Source organism: Triticum dicoccoides, chromosome 7B, assembly GCF_002162155.2.
Source record: "Triticum dicoccoides isolate Atlit2015 ecotype Zavitan chromosome 7B, WEW_v2.0, whole genome shotgun sequence".
NCBI lineage: Eukaryota > Viridiplantae > Streptophyta > Magnoliopsida > Poales > Poaceae > Triticum > Triticum dicoccoides.
In genome coordinates, this window is record NC_041393.1 from 1,563,485 (window position 1) to 1,581,531 (window position 18,047).

The following is an 18,047-nucleotide window of genomic DNA, read 5'->3' on the forward strand; positions in this document are numbered from 1 at the left end:
ATCAGAGTCTTCATTGCACCCTCGATCTTGGCATTTGGAGAGTGCCCTTTAATAGGCCAGAGAGTCTGCCGGATAATGTGATAGATGGTTCTGGGCAGATACTCAAAGTCTTCAACGAAGAACTCTGTTGGATAAGGAGCATCGTGGGGCAATGGCTTCATCATGGAGAGCATCTGACTCATATTAGGTTCAGGCCTCTGGAATATGCTCTCAAGAGCTTCAGTGTGTAGTGGACAGCCTTCCTCGAAGAGTTCGCCAGGAGTGGGCAGGCCGGTGAGCTCAATGATATCGAATGCATTGGCTTCGTGATTGACATTGCCGGTCATCCACTCCAGGGCCCAAGTCTTTGGATCTCTGTTGTATCCTTTGATGTGTAGGGTGGCATAGAATTGCAACAGAAGCTCTTCATTCCAGTGCTCTTCATCAGTTATAAACTGCAGCAGACCCACTTGCTTGAAGCAATCCAGCGCTTCCTCTAAGCAGGGCAGACCAGCAATGGCTTCAACATCAAGGCGCTTGTGCGGGAAGATGCGACCTTGGTTGTATAGGATGCATGAATAGTAGCTGCGCTGAGGATAGCTCCAGAACCTATCTGATGAAATCCTTTCCCTTGAATAGGGGTTCTTGAAGCTGTTGAAGAACATATTGTCTACCTTGAAGCTATTGATGTCAAAGGAGCCAGGTGCTGATGCAGGACCTGGGAACCTTGGCAGCCTTGGGACTGGCTTCTGGACCTGAGGCCTGTGCTCAACATGGTAATCAAATTGAGGACCTGCAGCAGACTCAGGAACAGAAGTGTCTGGATCAGTAGCTTCGCTGTCTGCTGAAGCTTTTGGTGGGGAGGGCTCCACATTGCCTTTAGTGTTGGTTGTGGCAGCCTCAACATTTTCAGCCTCCGCTTGACTAGCTGGAGGGTCAGTCACAAGCACGTTCTCCTGGAGAACTGCTTCTTGGTGGAGCATAGGAGTAGGCTCTTGTGGTGCGTCTTCTGCGGCTGATGCAGCCGGAATGTATTCAACATAGACTTGAGGCCTTGGACCTTTGCGAAGCCTGCGGAATGCAGACGACGCCCGTGGGGTTGGAGTGGGCTGGGCCTCATTGTCTTCTTCCTCTTGAGGGCGATCCGCCAATGACGCATCTTGTGCAATTGGCGTCAGAGGACGACCAATGCTGATGAGCTCACTTTGTTCATACTGAGGAAGGGCTGCATCATCTTGTACATTGTCCTGATGACCAATGTCTTCAGCAGCAATGGGGTCGGCTGCTGGTATGTCTTCAGCTTCAGGAGTCTCTATGGAAGCAGGCTCATGAACTGTCAGTTGTCGTTCTGCGTTGGGGTGAACCATAGAGATAGGTTCAACTATCAAGGGCTCTGTGGGAGCAGCCCGAGATTTCTTGATCTTTTGCTTCTTCTTGCTGGGGGCAGTAGGAGAGGCTTCAGAGCTTTTCCTCTTCCTGGCTTCAGCCTCAGCAGTTCTTGTCTTCTTGAGCTCTGAAGCTATTGACCGGCTCTTTGGCTTCGAGCCAGTCGTTGCAGTTGGGAAGACAATTGGAACTGCTTCTTGCCTAGGTGCCTCTGGTTCAGCCATAGCAGGCTTCTTCTTCTTCTTCGCGACCATCTTGGGGTCGATGCCAGGATGCCCAAGTGCCTTGCGCTTCTCAGCCTCATTGTAGGCTTGTACACATCTTTCAGCCAGAGACTTCATCCGCTCATGTGAGCCCTGAGCTTCTGCACGCTTCTTCAGAAAATTTTCCTTGAGCTCATGCAACATGGTCTTGAAGCTCTTCACTTCTTGCACGCTGAGCTTGGCCATATTCTTCTTGAACTGAGCCTTTTCATGATCAATTTTCTGCTTCAGTTCAACGATGCGCTGGGCAATGGCAAGTTCTGAAGCAATTGCGCCTTGGAAGGCGACGCTGAGGCCAATAGGCAGCTGCAGATCTTCGAAGCTGATGTTTGGTGTGGCAAACCATTCGTCGATGAAGTTGTGGATGATGGCGACATCAAAGAGAGGCAAATTGTTGAAGATTTCAGCTTCTTCTTTGCTCTTGATGAGCTGCTCTAGAGCGTCATCTCCAAGATCGTCATCACTTGACAGATCAATGGCTTCGCTGCGTAGAATGGCAGCAGCTGTGAGCTCTTTGCCAGTGTGTGGCTGAGGCACCTTGGCCTTCTGGGGCTTGGAGACGCGGGATACGTCTTCAGACTGCACACTGTCTTCAGGAGGTGCAGTTGCTAATGGCTTCGCCCTTGAGATTTTTGATGAAGGGGCTGGCTTTGAAGCTTTTGGCTTCTTCGACTGCTTTGGCTTCGGTACAGCAGGAGCTTCATCAGACTTAGAGTCAGCTGGAGGGTCATTCACGGCAGACCAGGGTTGAAGTCTAACCCCAACTTCTTCTTGTTCTGCTTCGCTGATTGTTGGGCAAACTGGAAGTTGCGCTTGAATAGATTGTCGTCACGACACTAGAGTAGTGACGACGGATGTGCATCATCAGGCTGTGGCCCACGAGCCATGCATGGATAGAAGCTTTGGGCAATAGCTTCATCTCTGGACCTGGGTACAAGGTTTTTGTATAAGATGTCTCCCCACGGTCTTTTGATGGCACTTTTCTCAGCATACTCTTGGGTTGTGAAGCGGTATTTGAACCATTGTTCAGCCCAATAGCGTCGAATCCATTGGATTCGGGTCTTGCGCTGCCCATAATTCTCTTCAGGATCTGTTTTATACATTTCTGCCAGGTCTTCAGGCAGATATTTGGAAGTTCCTTCACGTCGCTGTCTGCCCCCCTTCCTTGCTGCTGCTTCTGAAGCCATAAACTTTAACTTGAAAGGCTTCAAAACTTTCAAAGGCTTCAAAGGCTTTCTTTTGCTGGACCAACAGGAACTGGCTTCAGGAGAATTTATGTGATGCTGTAGGAATTCTGCAAATGAATGCAGACTATGAGAACCGAAGGATTCTCCCACAGACATGTACCTGTGACAGCATTAAGGTGCGAGGGAAGGGGAAGAGGTCATATGCATTCTCAGAAGGTTTTGAAGATTAATCAGTTTAGAAGACATTGACCTCATCGTGCGAAGACATTCACTCATAGATAAGAAGTTGGTTCCATATTTGTACGAACCCACAGATCAGTACAAGTGAGGAATCTAACTACTTCATGAAGCACAAGTGAATATACTAGGCATGTTATGAGATGCAGATTGAGAGATCTAACTTGTGTGAAGATAAACTTCTTATGGTAGAAAGTGACAGAACCATGAGATCAAAAGGGGCTGTAAAAAGAAGTTTTATTTACCACACTTGGAACTGCTAGACGGAAGTGGGAGATGATGCCGAGCAGTTCAGTCCTCCGTGCCCTAACTTGGCGATGGAAGACACCTATGGCGACGGCGGAGAGAACGATGTCCGCGGTCGGCGTGAGGACGGCGTCGGAGAGGTTGCGGCAGCGAAGCGCTTCGTCACCGGCGTCGTCGAGAGCTAGCGGTGGCGCTAGGGTTCGTGCGAGGGTGGAAGGAGATAATGACCGCGGTAAGTGTGAATTTATAGGCACAGGAGCGGCATTGTGCTATTACACAGGTGCCCCTGGCGATTCGCATCTGAGGAACGCGTGGCCTGTTTGCGGAAGTTTGGGGTTTGTTCCACGTCCCACGCACGCCTGGATTGTCGGGCGGTCATTCCTGTTTCTCCGAATTTTATGTGGAGGAATGAGCATTGAAAACGGATTTTATGTGGAGGACGCAGTGAAGACATTCGACAGTTTCAATAGAATGCATATGACTTGGAGAGATAGAATTTGAGATAGAAAGCATAGAGAGATTAGGGTCCGATCACATTCACTTAGTTCAAAAGATTCAACCAAGAAGACATAGCTATAAGTGAATGCTGTAGAGGACAGAACACTAGTATGTATACATCTATATAATCAACGTAGTGAAGATAATCATGAAGACATGTTGAGTTCGAAGCCAAACCAAATGTGAAGATATTGCAAGGTAACGCCATGAGTGAAACACTTAAAATAGAATGTTTGGTGGTGGCGTTACCCACCGTATAGGAAGTATTAGACCCAGACACGGCGCACAATTATCGTGGCGCTCTGAAGTCAAATTCCACATTAATGTATTCACACTTAGAATGTATGTCTTCATTGATTGAAGATATACTTTACTTTGTGCGTTGCACATCTAAGTCATCATATGCATAAGTGTTAGGATGTGTGCCTGATCACAGGACATTTGAGGATTCTAGGATATTTAGCTCACACCGTAACTTGCAAAATCTCTTCTCATCCAAGGGCTTGGTGAAGATATCTACCAATTGTTCTTCAGTGTCGACGTGTACGATATCAATGTCTTCCTTCACAACATGATCTCTGAGAAAGTGATGACGAATTTCAATGTGCTTTGTCTTCGAGTGCTGAACTGGGTTGTTGGCAATATTGATGGCACTTTCGTTGTCGCAGTAAAGTGGTACTTGCTTCAGATGAATGCCATAATCCTTGATTGTTTGCTTCATCCACAGAAGCTGAGTGTAGCAAGATCCAGCAGCAATGTATTCAGATTCAGCAGTGGAGAGAGATACACAGTTCTGCTTCTTTGAAGACCAACATACAAGTGATCGTCCCAGAAAGTGACATGTGCCTGATATAGACTTGCGATCAACTTTGTCACCAGCATAATCAGCATCCGAAAATCCAACCAAATCAATCTCTGAGCCCTTTGGATACCATAATCCTAGAGTTGGGGTGTGAGCCAAATATCGAAGAATTCGCTTCACAGCTAAGTGATGCGACTCCTTTGGTGCCGCTTGAAATCGAGCACACATGCAAACACTAAGCATAATATCTGGCCTATATGCACATAAATAAAGCAAAGAACCAATCATGGAGTGGTATACCTTTTGATCGAACTCTTTACCATTGTCGTCAGGACCTAGATGATGTTTGGCTGGCATTGGTGTTGTGAAGCCTTTGCAGTCTTGCATACCGAACTTCTTCAGGCAATCTTTGAGATACTTCTCTTGAGATATGAAGATGCCATTGCGTTGTTGTCGTATTTGAAGACCAAGGAAGAACTTCAGCTCCCCCACCATGGACATCTGATATTGCTCTTGCATCATATATCCAAAATCTTCATTGTACTTCTGATTGGTGCAGCCGAAGATAATGTCATCCACATATATTTGGCACACAAACAGTTCACCATCATATGTCTTTGTGAAGAGAGTGGGATCCAGGGAACCAGGTATGAAGCCTTTGCTCTTTAGGAAGTATTTGAGTGTGTCATACCAGGCCCTAGGGGCTTGTTTGAGGCCATGCAGTGCCTTGTTGAGCTTGTATACCATGTCAGGATGTTTTGGATTTTCAAAGCCAGGCGGTTGTGCAACATACACTTCTTCTTCAATCTTTCCATTGAGAAAGGCACTTTTCACATCCATTTGATATAGAAGTATGTTATGATGATTTGCATAGGCCAGCAGAATGCATATGGCTTCAAGCCTAGCCACGGGAGCAAATGTTTCATCGAAGTCAATGCCTTCCACTTGAGTATATCCTTGAGCAACGAGACGAGCTTTGTTTCTGACAACTTGACCATGCTCATCTTGTTTGTTGCGGTATATCCATTTGGTGCCTATTATGTTGTGCTTCCGTGGATCAGGACGCTTAACCAGTTCCCATACATTATTCAGCTCAAACTGTTGAAGCTCTTCTTGCATAGCTTGAATCCATTCAGGTTCCATGAAGGCTTCTTCAACTTTCTTGGGTTCTGATATTGAGACGAATGCGAAGTGCCCACAGAAATTTGCTAGCTGAGTTGCCCTTGAACGAGTGAGTGGACCTGGTGCATTGATGCTGTCAATTATTCTGTCAATCTGCACTTCATTGGCAACACGAGGATGTACAGGGCGAAGACTTTGCTCTTACTGATCTGTGTTGTTGTTGGGAGGAATGTCTTCAGGCTGAGCATTGTCTTCATGTCGATCAGGTGCTGAGATGATAAGTTCTTCAGGATGAGCTTCAGAAGGTATAATCTCTTCAGTTCCCATTAGCTTGATTGATTCACTAGCTGGAATCTCATCTAGCACATTTGGCAGTTGCTCTCTTTGTGAACCATTTGTCTCATCGAACCGCACATCCACTGTTTCAACCACTTTGTAATGAAAGAGATTGAAGACTCTGTAGGAGTGCGAATTCTTTCCATATCCAAGCATAAAGCCCTCATGTGCTTTTGGTTCAAACTTTGAGGTGTGGTGTGGGTCCTTGATCCAGCACCTTGCGCCAAATACTCTGAAATAACTAACATTTGGCTTCTTGCCAGTTAGGAGTTTATAAGATGTCTTGTTCAGAAGCTTGTGAAGATAAACATGATTGATTGTATGGCATGTAGTGTCAATGGCTTCAGTCCAGAATTTTCTTGGAGTCTTGTATTCATCTAGCATTGTTCTGGCCATCTCAATGAGTGTTCTGTTCTTGCGTTCGACGACGCCATTCTGCTGTGGCGTGTACGGAGCTGAGAATTCATGTGAGATGCCCAAGGTACCAAGATATGTATCAAGGCCAGTGTTCTTGAATTCAGTGTCATTATCACTTCTGATGTGTTTTATCTTGGCGCCAAAATTGTTCATAGCACGATTGGCGAAGCATCTGAAGACATCCTGCACTTCAGTCTTGTAAAGGATTATGTGCACCCAAGTATATCTAGAGTAATCATCAACAATGACAAAGCCATAGAGGCAAGCAGTAGTAGTAAAAGTTTAGTAGTGAGTGGGGCCGAAAAGATCCATGTGGAGCAGTTCGAAGGGTTGAGTAGTAGTCATGATTGTCTTCGAAGGATGTTTTGCCCTTGTCATCTTCCCTGCTTCACAGGCACCGCATAAGTGATCTTTCTTGAACTTGACGCCCTCGATGCCTATGACATGCTTCTTCTTCGCAAGGGTGTGGAGGTTCCTCATGCCAGCATGCCCAAGCCTCCGATGCCAAAGCCAGCATTCTGAAGCTTTTGCAAGAAGACATACTACAAGTTGTGGCCCTGCTGAGAAATCTACCACGTACAGGTCATCTTTTCGATACCCTTCAAACACTAGAGACTTGTCAGATTCCATTAGTACTAGGCAACGATATTTTCCAAACATTACGATCATGTTCAAATCGCAAAGCATTGAGACATGCATTAAGTTGAAGCCAAGGGATTCAACAAGCATGACTTTATCCATGTGTTGATCCTTTGAGATTGCAACTCTACCTAGACCCAATACCTTACTTTTACCAGTGTCAGCAAATGTGATGTGGCTCTTGTCGGATGGACGTAAGGTTGAGTCCATAAGAAGGCTTCTTTTGCCAGTCATGTGATTTGTACACCCACTGTCAATAATCCATTCTGAAGACTTTGAAGACGCTGGTGTCGTACCCTATAGTGCAGTTAGGGGGATAGGCTTCACGAAGAGAATTGTGAAGCAAAAACATTTGACGAACCAGTGGGTTATGAAAACTTAGATCCAGATTAGGACTAATAGGGAGAGTAGCATGCGATCCAGGAACGAAGTACATAATGATGCCATTCAGGCATTTTATCTTGCGCCCTACAAGATTTTTAAGGTCCCCAGCAATAGCGTCAGAAGATTTTGTTTTTCTGCTGGAGACCTTTCCCTACAAAAGAGAGTTAAGCTTTCTTAACCACCCACATCTTCAAGGGTGGCTTAGAAGCAATAAGTCTAAGTGCAGCATCTGAGAATTTTGGCTTTGAAGCCTTAGCAAAGAGTCTTGCAGGTGGACAATAATACTCATAGGAATAAGCAGAATAATTTTTGGTCATATGAACATGACGGTTCGATGAACCGCTCTCATATTCATATGCCTGAGTATGGTTTCCCTGCAAAACATTTGCGTTAGTGTGACTCAGGTGAGTCCTCTGTTTGTATGAAGCCTTTGGGCCGTATGAAGCCTTTGGTCTGAGGTTTGTCTTCTTCAAGTGAGGTGTCATGAAGACATTCACAGGAAGATTTTCCAGACACTTTTTCGGAACCCAGATCTTCTTCATAGGCGGTCCATTCCTGCAGTTAGTATCAATGTACCTGGCAAACACTTCACCATTCTGAATCTTAAACAGTTTATAGTTTGCATCAAAGGATTCATCAATAATAATGGGGTTAGCACATGTGAAGCCAGATAAATTGGATGGATCTGCTGAAGGTTCCTTTGCAGCAACCCATGTGGTTTTGGGGTACTGCTCGGGTTTCCAGTAAGAGCCATCTGCATTTATTTTCCTTACAAACCCAACACCCTCTTTCCTAGGGTTTCGGTTCAGAATCTGCTTCTTGAGGACATCACATAATGTCTGATGTCCTTTAAGACTTTTGTACATCCCTGTTTCAAGCAATGTCTTCAACCTAGCATTCTCATCAGCAATAGCAGTGGTATCCTCAGCAGAGGGGTTAGTTACTACATCAACAGTTGAAGATATTGCAACAACAGTAGCAGTGGAACATTCAGCAACAGAAGTAGCACTATCACGCTCAATGCATTTAAGACATGGTGGTTCAAATCCTTCCTGAGCGGAACTGATCTGTTCGGCGCGAAGTGATTCGTTTTCCTTTTGAAGATCTTCATGAGCCGCTCTCAATTTCTCAAGTTCTTGCTTCCTTTGAAGATAATCATAGGAAATCTTTTCATGAGTTGTTGAGAGAGTATCAAGACGATCTTCAAGTTCCTGATACTTAACATGAGGATTTTTTATGTCTTCAATTAAGGATTCAGATCAAGTCATTTCAGCACCCAACAGATCATCGCTTTTGTCTAATAGTTTTTGAATATGTTCCATAGCTTTCTGTTGTTCAGTTGCAATTTTAGCAAGTGTTTTGTAGCTGGGTTTTGAATCACAGTCAGAGTCATCGTCACTAGATGTTTGATAGCGAGTAGTGCATGTGTTTACCTTGGCACCGCGTGCCGTGAAGCAGTAGGTAGGAGTGGAGTCGTTCTTGTCATTTGCATCAGTGTCGGTGATGAAGTCATTGTCTTCTGGACTTGGCGACGTATGCTGTAGCCAGACTCGCAATGCCAGAATCAGACTCCTCCTCAGATTCCACCTCTGCCTCCTCAGAAGCGGACTCCTCCTCTGAATCCATTTCCTTGCCAACAAACGCACGTGCCTTGCCAGATGAGCTCTTCTTGTGTGATGAAGACTTTGAGGAAGACTTGGAAGAAGACTTTGAGTATTTCTTCTTCTTCTTGTCGTCAGAATCATATTCCTTGCTCTTCTTCTTCCTTCTGTTCTCATTGTCCCACTGTGGACACTCAGAGATGAAGTGTCCAGTTTTCTTGCACTTGTGACATGTTTTCTTCTTGTAGTCATGAGCAGAAGCTTCATCATTCCTTGAGCTTGATCGTGAAGATTTTCTGAAGCCTTTCTTCTTGGTGAATTTTTGGAACTTCTTCACTAGCATTGCAAGTTCCCTTCCAATGTCTTCAGGATCATCAGAACTGCTGTCAGATTCTTCTTCAGATGAGGAAACAGCTTTTGCCTTCAAGGCACGAGTTCGCCCATAGTTTGGACCGTAGATATCTCTTTTCTCAGAAAGCTGGAACTCATGTGTGTTGAGCCTCTCAAGTATGTCAGACGGATCGAGTGTCTTGAAATCAGGACGTTCTTGAATCATCAGGGCTAGGATGTCAAACGAACTATCAAGTGATCTCAGCAGCGTCTTGACGATTTCATGTTTGGTGATCTCAGTGGCGCCGAGGGCTTGAAGTTCATTTGTGATGTCAGTGAGCCGGTCAAATGTGTGCTGGACATTCTCATTGTCATTTCGCTTGAAGCGGTTGAAGAGGTTGCGAAGAACACTGATTCTATGATCTCTCTAGGTTGAGATGCCTTCATTGACCTTGGAGAGCCAGTCCCAGACCAGCTTGGATGTCTTCAAGGCACTCACACGGCCATACTGTCCTTTTGTCAGATGACCACAGATGATATTTTTGGCAGTAGAGTCCAGTTGAGTGAACTTCTTGACATCAGCAGCAGTGACACCTTCTCCAGCCTTGGGAACGCCGTTGTCGATGACATACCATAGGTCGGCGTCAATGGCTTCAAGATGCATGCGCATCTTATTCTTCCAGTAGGGATATTTAGTTCCATCGAAGACGGGGCACGCAGCGGAGACTTTGATTATCCCTGCAGTCGACATAGCTAAAACTCCAGGTGGTTAAACCGAATCACACAGAACAAGGGAGCACCTTGCTCTGATACCAATTGAAAGTGCGTTATATCAACTAGAGGGGGGTGAATAGGCGATTTTTATGAAAGTCTTCAAAATGTGGGAGTTATGAAGACAATCAGCAAAGATTTTGCCTATTACTATGCAGCGGAAGTTAGATTACACTAGGCAAGCCATGGTCAAGTATTCAATAGAGTGAAAGCACAAAGACAAACAGCTGCAGTGTAATAAGGATCAGGTAGGAAGAAGTTATGAAGCCTAACAGATCATACATTCACGTTGTGAAGACAAAAGATAGAGCAAGCATGCAATGGCTTCACAATGAGTAACAGTAAGAAAAAGGAAGTGAAGATGAAACCAGTGACTCGTTGAAGACAATGATGTGTTGGACCAGTTCCAGTTGCTGTGACAACTGTACGTCTGGTTGGAGCGGCTAGGTATTTAAACCTTAGGACACACAGTCCGGACACCCAGTCCTGAACACACAGCTCAGGACACCAAGTCCTCACCGTATTCTCCTTGAGCTAAGGTCACATAGTCCTCGCCCAATCACTCTGGTAAGTCTTCAAGGTAGACTCCCAAACCTTCACAGACTTCGTTCACTGGCAATCCACAATGTCTCTTGGATGCCCTGAACGCTACGCCTAACCGTCTGGAGGATTCACAGTCCTCAAGTGTAATAAGTCTTCAGATCACACAGACAAGAAGACTTAAGTGATGCCCAATGTTCTCTGGCTCTGGGTGGTTAGGGCTTATCTCCTCGCTAGGAATTTTCTCTCAAAGGCTTCGAGGTGGGTTGCTCTCAAACGACAAAAGCCGTGCACTGAAATCTGAGCAGCCAACCATTTATGGTTGTAGGGGGTGGGCTATTTATAGCCACTTGGCAACCCGACCTGATTTGTCCGAAATGACCCTGGGTCACTAAGGAACTGACACGTGTCTCAACGGTCAGATTTCAAACTCTCATGGCAACTTTACTTGGGCTACAAGCAAAGCTGACTTGTCCGGCTCTGGACAAGATTCGCTCTCATTGTCTTCACTCAAAGACATAGGTTTTTGGTTTAGGCATCACTTCAGTCATTCTGACTGGTTCTCCTGGACCCCACTTAACAGTACGGTGGTTCCTATGACTCAACACAAAAGAAAAAGAACTACGAAAGATCTAAGTCTTCGAGCTCCATAGGCTTCGTAACGTGTCTTCTTTTGTCATAGTCTTCAATGTGAATATCTTCATATACCACCTTTGGCTTCAATGTCTTCATACATTTTTAGGGGTCATCTCTGGTAGTAAAACCGAATCAATGAGGGACTTCTACCTGTGTTATCCTGCAATTCTCACAAACACATTAGTCCCTCAACTAGGTTTGTCGTCAATACTCCAAAACCAACTAGGGGTGGCACTAGATGCACTTACAATCTCCCCCTTTTTGGTGATTGATGACCAACTAGTTGAAGTTTTCAACGGGGAATATAGTCTGTGAAATTGTAACGGATAAGGAATTGTCTTCATAAGTTTCAAGGGCTCCCCCTGAAGATGTGCATATAAGTTAATTTGCTTTTGGAATGCAAATGCACATGGCAGGTTGTACTTGTGGAGATCCAATTCAGCTTATGATGACAATCCACTATGCATGTGAAAGTATATGAAGATAATGACATGCATAATGGAAAATGGACGTCTGCAGAGTGAGATAAGTGTGGAATTTATCGTCGCACATGCGGAATTTATCTTCGCAAACAGGGTGGCAAACAAGTAGCGGACGACCATCGAGTTTTAGTGTTACAACTCAAAGAACCAAATGAAGCAAAAACGAGAGTTGTAAGCACGAAGCAAAATATAGCAAAACATAAAGCACCCGCCCATATGGACCCGCTTGAAGACTATCAACCCATATGCTTCTCCCCCTTTTGTCAGCAAGGACCAAAAAGGTTTGAAGACATAGAGTGTCTACTCGTTCCCAGGAGCAGCAGGGTCGTTGGAGGTGTTTGGCGGTGCAGAAGAGCTTGGAGGTGCTGAAGCAGGTGGCGGTGATGTAGCATCGTCTTCTTCATCAATGATTATGGCAGTGACTGTGGCAGCAGATGAAGAAAACTCAGAGTCTTCAAGTGATGGTGTGTTGCGCATCACAGCCCTTCTAGGAGGTGTGGTGTCAAACTTGAATCGCTTAGTGAAGCCATCCTCTTCAAGTTCAGCTTCAGTACACATCATTGATAGCCCTTTCCATGTACGATGACAGGTTTCATGAGTGACGAAAGCATTCTTGGTGGCAATATTTTGAAGACGATTTACATCCACCAAGAGGCTTTTCATCTAACGCTTTAGCCAGTCGTGATGCCTATCTTGTTTTTGATGAAGGGCCACAAGAAGTTCTCGGTTATAGAGAACACGAGCGCGCTTCTTGGGTCTGGAAGCAGTTGCACTATCAGTGGCTTCAGTTGAAGCAGGGTGTGGCGGACGTGTAGTGCCAGCCAAAGGATACACCCTGGAGATGGCTTCAACACCTTCATCGTTTTGAGTGAAGCTCTGGTGTTCTGCATTCTGAAGACTCAAAGGTTGCTTGGCAGGCTCAGGATATATAGCTTCAGCAGAGGTATCCACATCTGGCAAGAAGATCCGATGGTTGCGGGCTGAGGGCTAATATGAGATCGTAGAGTGAAGCTTGATCAGTCTCATTACCCAAGGAGCATAGAACTTTAAACCAAACAGATCTGAGCCTGATGCAGCGAGTTGGCATATGAAGAAATCCTGTGCGTTGAAGCATTTGCCATGAAGGATACAGAATATCAGATTCTTCATTGCACCCTCGATCTTGGCATTTGGAGAGTGCCCTTTAATAGGCCAGAGAGTCCGCCAGATAATGTGATAGATGGTTCTGGGCAGGTACTCAAAGTCTTCAACGAAGAACTCTGTTGGATAAGGAGCATCGTGGGGCAATGGCTTCATCATGGAGAGCATCTGACTCATATTAGGTTCAAGCCTGTGGAATATGCTCTCAAGAGCTTCAGTGTGTAGTGGACAGCCTTCCTCGAAGAGTTCGCCAGGAGTGGGCAGGCCGGTGAGCTCAATGATATCGAATGCATTGGCTTCGTGATGGACATTGCCGGTCATCCACTCCAGGGCCCAAGTCTTCAGATCTCTGTTGTATCCTTTGATGTGTAGGGTGGCATAGAATTGCAACAGAAGCTCTTCATTCCAGTGCTCTTCATCAGTTATAAACTGCAGCAGACCCACTTGCTTGAACTAGTGCGCCTGTCCAAACATACTAATGGCGCATCCAGACACAGTGCGCCATTACTAGTTGTAACTAGTAATGGCGCACCTGTCGGAAAGTGCGCCACTAATGTTGTTTTTTTATTATATTTTTTATTCCTTTTTTTGCAAAACTACTAATGGCGCACTGTTCCACCGTGCGCCATTACTAGTTTAAACTAGTAATGGCGCACTGCGGGACAGTGCGCCATTAGTATGTTTTTTTTGCAAAACTACTAATGGCGCACCACCAGAAGGTGCGCCATTAGTAACCTGGATTACTAATGGCGCATTTAGAGTTGGTGCGCCATTAGTAAGTGGGCAGCAACAAGATATTTTGGACAGCCTCTCCTACCCACACTCACTTTCTCCCCACTTCATTCTCTCCACCTCCTCCTTGTCTCGGGTGCCTCCTCTTTTTCACCTCATTTCCACAATAGATTCATTCAATTTAAGTGGTTAAATTACCTTGTTTTGATAGGTAAGTAAGAGGGGAAGCTATATTTATGTTGTTCTCCCTACAACAATGTGCACATGCACTTTTTATGGCCTAGCTAGATCTATGTATGTTCGTGGTGTTGCATATGTTTGTGGTGTTGCATATGTGTTTTTGTTTGGAGGTGTACCGGTATTTGAAATGTGATAGTTGCCAATATTTTGCCGGAATGTTGATTCATTTCCGTTTCGGCGAGAATTTTGCCATTAAGCATTCTTTTTGGTCCTATTTTTAGGGAAAGTCATGCCAAATTTTTTCTTGGTTCTAAAATATCGTTTTGCTCTACCCCGCAGGCGACCATGGTCTGCACGATGACCGAAGGCATCGTGAATAGGTTTTTGAGGTCCGCGAAGGCCGAGATACTTCAAAAGAACGAGACGGAGATAAGATGTCCGTGTCGAAGATGCAAGCTGAAGAGCCTTATTGCGGACCCGGAATCCGGGCAGGTGCAGGACCACCTGCTCTTGCGTGGTTTCATGGATGGCTATCGGTGGCAAGGCAAGAAATGAGGAAGGGCAGCAAGACAACCACCGCGGTTCGGGCGGGCGAGAAGACGAAGAATCCCCAGGAGATGATCACGACGGTGATGTTGTACACAGTCATCATGTAGAAGATGCAGGACATGATGATGAGGAAGATGCCGGAGCAGATGACGGGCATGATCATGAAGATGATGATGCCGGCGGAGCAGACGACGCTGGACCATCGATGGGCTGGGTGCAGGACCCTCATATTCAAGAGCTGCTTCTCAAGCAGATGGATAACGCAAGAGCTGCCGCCCGAGAGAAAGCCAAGATGGATCAACTTGAGTTAGACGCGGTTACTCCATTGTATGAAGGATGCAGGCCCGAGGATACCCGCCTGAAAGTAACGCTCATGGCTCTGGAGATGAAGGTAAAACACAAAATGATCGACGCATGCTTCGACGAGAACATGTCATTCTGGCACGAACGTCTTCCCAAGGGGAACAAGTGCCCGACCAGTTTGGAGGAGGCGAAGAAAATCGTGTGTCCTCTGGATTTACCGCACGTGAAATACCATGTGTGCATGAACAATTGCATCATTTATCGGGACGAGCATGCGGAGTCTACCATATGTCCGGTGTGCGGCGTCACTCGATACAAGAAGAGGAAGAAAGCTCCTTGAAAAGTGGTGTGGTACTTTCCGATCACTCCTCATCTGCAGCGGTATTTCGTGGACCCTAAGGTACTAAAGCTCCTGCGTTGGCACGCGGATAGGGAGGAGAAGAAGCGAGAAGATGACGCAAATGATCCGGAGATAGATAAAAAAGACAAGATGCTGAGTCACCCTAAGGATGCGAGCCAGTGGCAAGCGTTGAACTTCGAAGACCCAGAATTTGGGAACGATCCAAGGAACATCGTGCTGGGCGCGAGCACCGATGGAGTCAATCTGTTTGGCAGCCAGAGAAGCACACATAGCACCTGGCCTGTGTTTGTGTGGATGTACAACCTTCCCCCCTGGTTGTGCATGAAGAGGAAGTACATTCACATGAGTATGCTAATTGAAGGACCGAAACAACCAGGGAACGACATCAATCTGTATCTGGGGCTGCTAAAAGAGGAGCTTGACACGCTGTGGAAAACGCCAGCCAATACGTGGGACGCCGCAGAGAAAGAATATTTCCCTATGAGAGTCACGCTGCTCACGACGGTGCACGACTATCTCGGTTACGGATATGTCGCGGGGCAGGTGTCCACCGATTTTCTGGATGCGTCAGGTGCATGGATGACACAACGTATCGCCAGCTAGATAGAGATCCCGGGTCTTCGAAAACCGTGTTCATGGGACATCGAAGGTGGCGTCGCGACGATGACCCGTGGAGAAAACGCAAGGATCTGTTCGATGGTGAAACCGAACCCCGAGGACGCCCGCGTACGAGGAGCGGCGAGGAAATAGATGAGCTGTTGAAAAATTGGAAAGACTGCCCACTGCCGGGAAAGAAGCAAAAGGCGCCAGAGCCGGGAAAGAAGCGAAAGGCGCCAGAGCCGCTGCTGAAGGTATGGAAAATGAGGTCTGTTTTCTGGGACTTGCCGTACTGGAAGATCCACCGTGTGCCTCACAGCCTTGATGTCATGCATATCACAAAGAACGTGTGCGAGAGTCTGCTTGGTACCCTGCTCAACATGCCAGAGAGGACCAAAGATGGGCCGAAAGCAAGGGCAGACTTGAAATCAATGGGCATCAGGCAGGAGCTTCACGCTATATATGATGATGATGATGATGATGATGATGATGAGGTGAAGCAGGACACGGAAAGTCGTCGCAAAGGAAAAAAGGCCAAGAAGACCGGAAATGACTACCCTCCCGCGTGCTTCACTCTAAGTCAGGAGGAGACCGAGCAGTTTTTCACCTGCCTCGTAGGAGTAAAACTTCCTTACGGTTACGCGGGGAAGATAAGTAGATACCTAGACCCAGGGAAGCTGAAGTTCAGCGGGATGAAGTCTCACGACTGTCACGTGCTAATGACGCAGATACTTCCAGTTGCAATCCGTGGGATCATGGACGCGCACGTCCGTGAAACCCTATTTGGCCTATGCAACTTTTTCGACGTCATCTCTCGGAAGTCTGTTGGCGTGAGGAAACTCAGAAGGCTACAGGAAGAGATCGTGGTGATGCTATGCGAGCTTGAGATGTACTTCCCGCCCGCATTCTTCGACGTTATGGTGCATCTGCTGGTCCATATCGTGGACGATATCATCCAACTCAGGCCGACGTTCCTGCACAGCATGATGCCGTTCGAAAGGATGAATGGTGTCATCAAAGGATACGTTCGCAACATGTCACGTCCAGAGGGAAGTATAGCCAGGGGCTTTTTGAACGAAGAGTGCATCTCCTACTGCACGAATTATTTAGGCATCGAGAACCCCGTTGGTCTGCCCGTCAACAGGCACCTCGGCAGGCTCGCTGGATGGGGTCACCGTGAGGGTCACCGCGAAATGCATGTCGACTTCGAGGGTCGACTCGCCGACTTTGAAAGAGCAAACCTAGTCGCACTACAACACATAAACGTGGTCGATTCTTGGGTGGTAGAGCACAAAACCTTTATTATGAAGACGTACAATGACCGAGGCTAACAGAGGACGGACGGAGATATACTCAAAGAGCACAACTCATGTTTCACGCGTTGGTTCAAGCAGAAGCTTCTGTCGTACCCTTTACATGAGGATTCTTCCGCGGAAGAACAACTCATATTCGCCTTGTCACAGGGCGCCGAGTACAACCTGATGACCTATGAGGCGTACGATATCAACGGCTACACATTCTACACCGAGGCCAAGGACATGAAGAGCGATGGTTATCAGAACTCCGGGGTAACGATGGAATCCTACACCGGTAACGACAAGGACAGATACTACGGAAGGATCGAGGAGATCTGGGAGCTGAGCTACGCTGGAGAGAAGGTCCCGATGTTCCGTGTCAGATGGGCCAAGAGCGTCCTAAAAGAAGACCGGTATTTCACCACCATGGTTATACCCGAAGCCAAATCCAAGACCGCGGGCGCAAACGTCACCGCGAAAAATGAGCCATGGGTACTGGCTTCCCAAGTGGACCAATGCTTCTTCATTACCGACCCATCAAAGCCCAGTCGTGTTGTCATGAGGAGAGGCAAAAGGAAGATCATCAGAATGGATGGAGTAGCCAATGAGCAAGACTTCGACAAGTACGGCGACCCGAGAATCGAACAAGACGACGATGATGAAGTAGCAGCATACACCACAAGAAGAAGCAGGACCACCATACCTAAAGGACGTCCGTTCCACAGAAGAACTCCATTTGCGAAAAAGAAGGGCAAGAAGATTGTGAACAGATAGCTAGCTAAGATCGATTGTATTTAAATTGTAGCCCTCATTTCTCGATTGTATTTCATGGGCACTTTTTGAACTATCATGGATATTTTTAAATTTCATGGACACTCGATCTTGATCCCCCTCCATATCGATCGCTATCCCACCTCGCCAGATCCCGTCCCCCTCGCCGCCGAGCACCCCCCGGTCCACCGGCCGCCGCCGACCCCCCGCACCCTCGATTCCCCTACTCAACCGCCGCCGCCGACCCCCCGCACCCCTCCCCT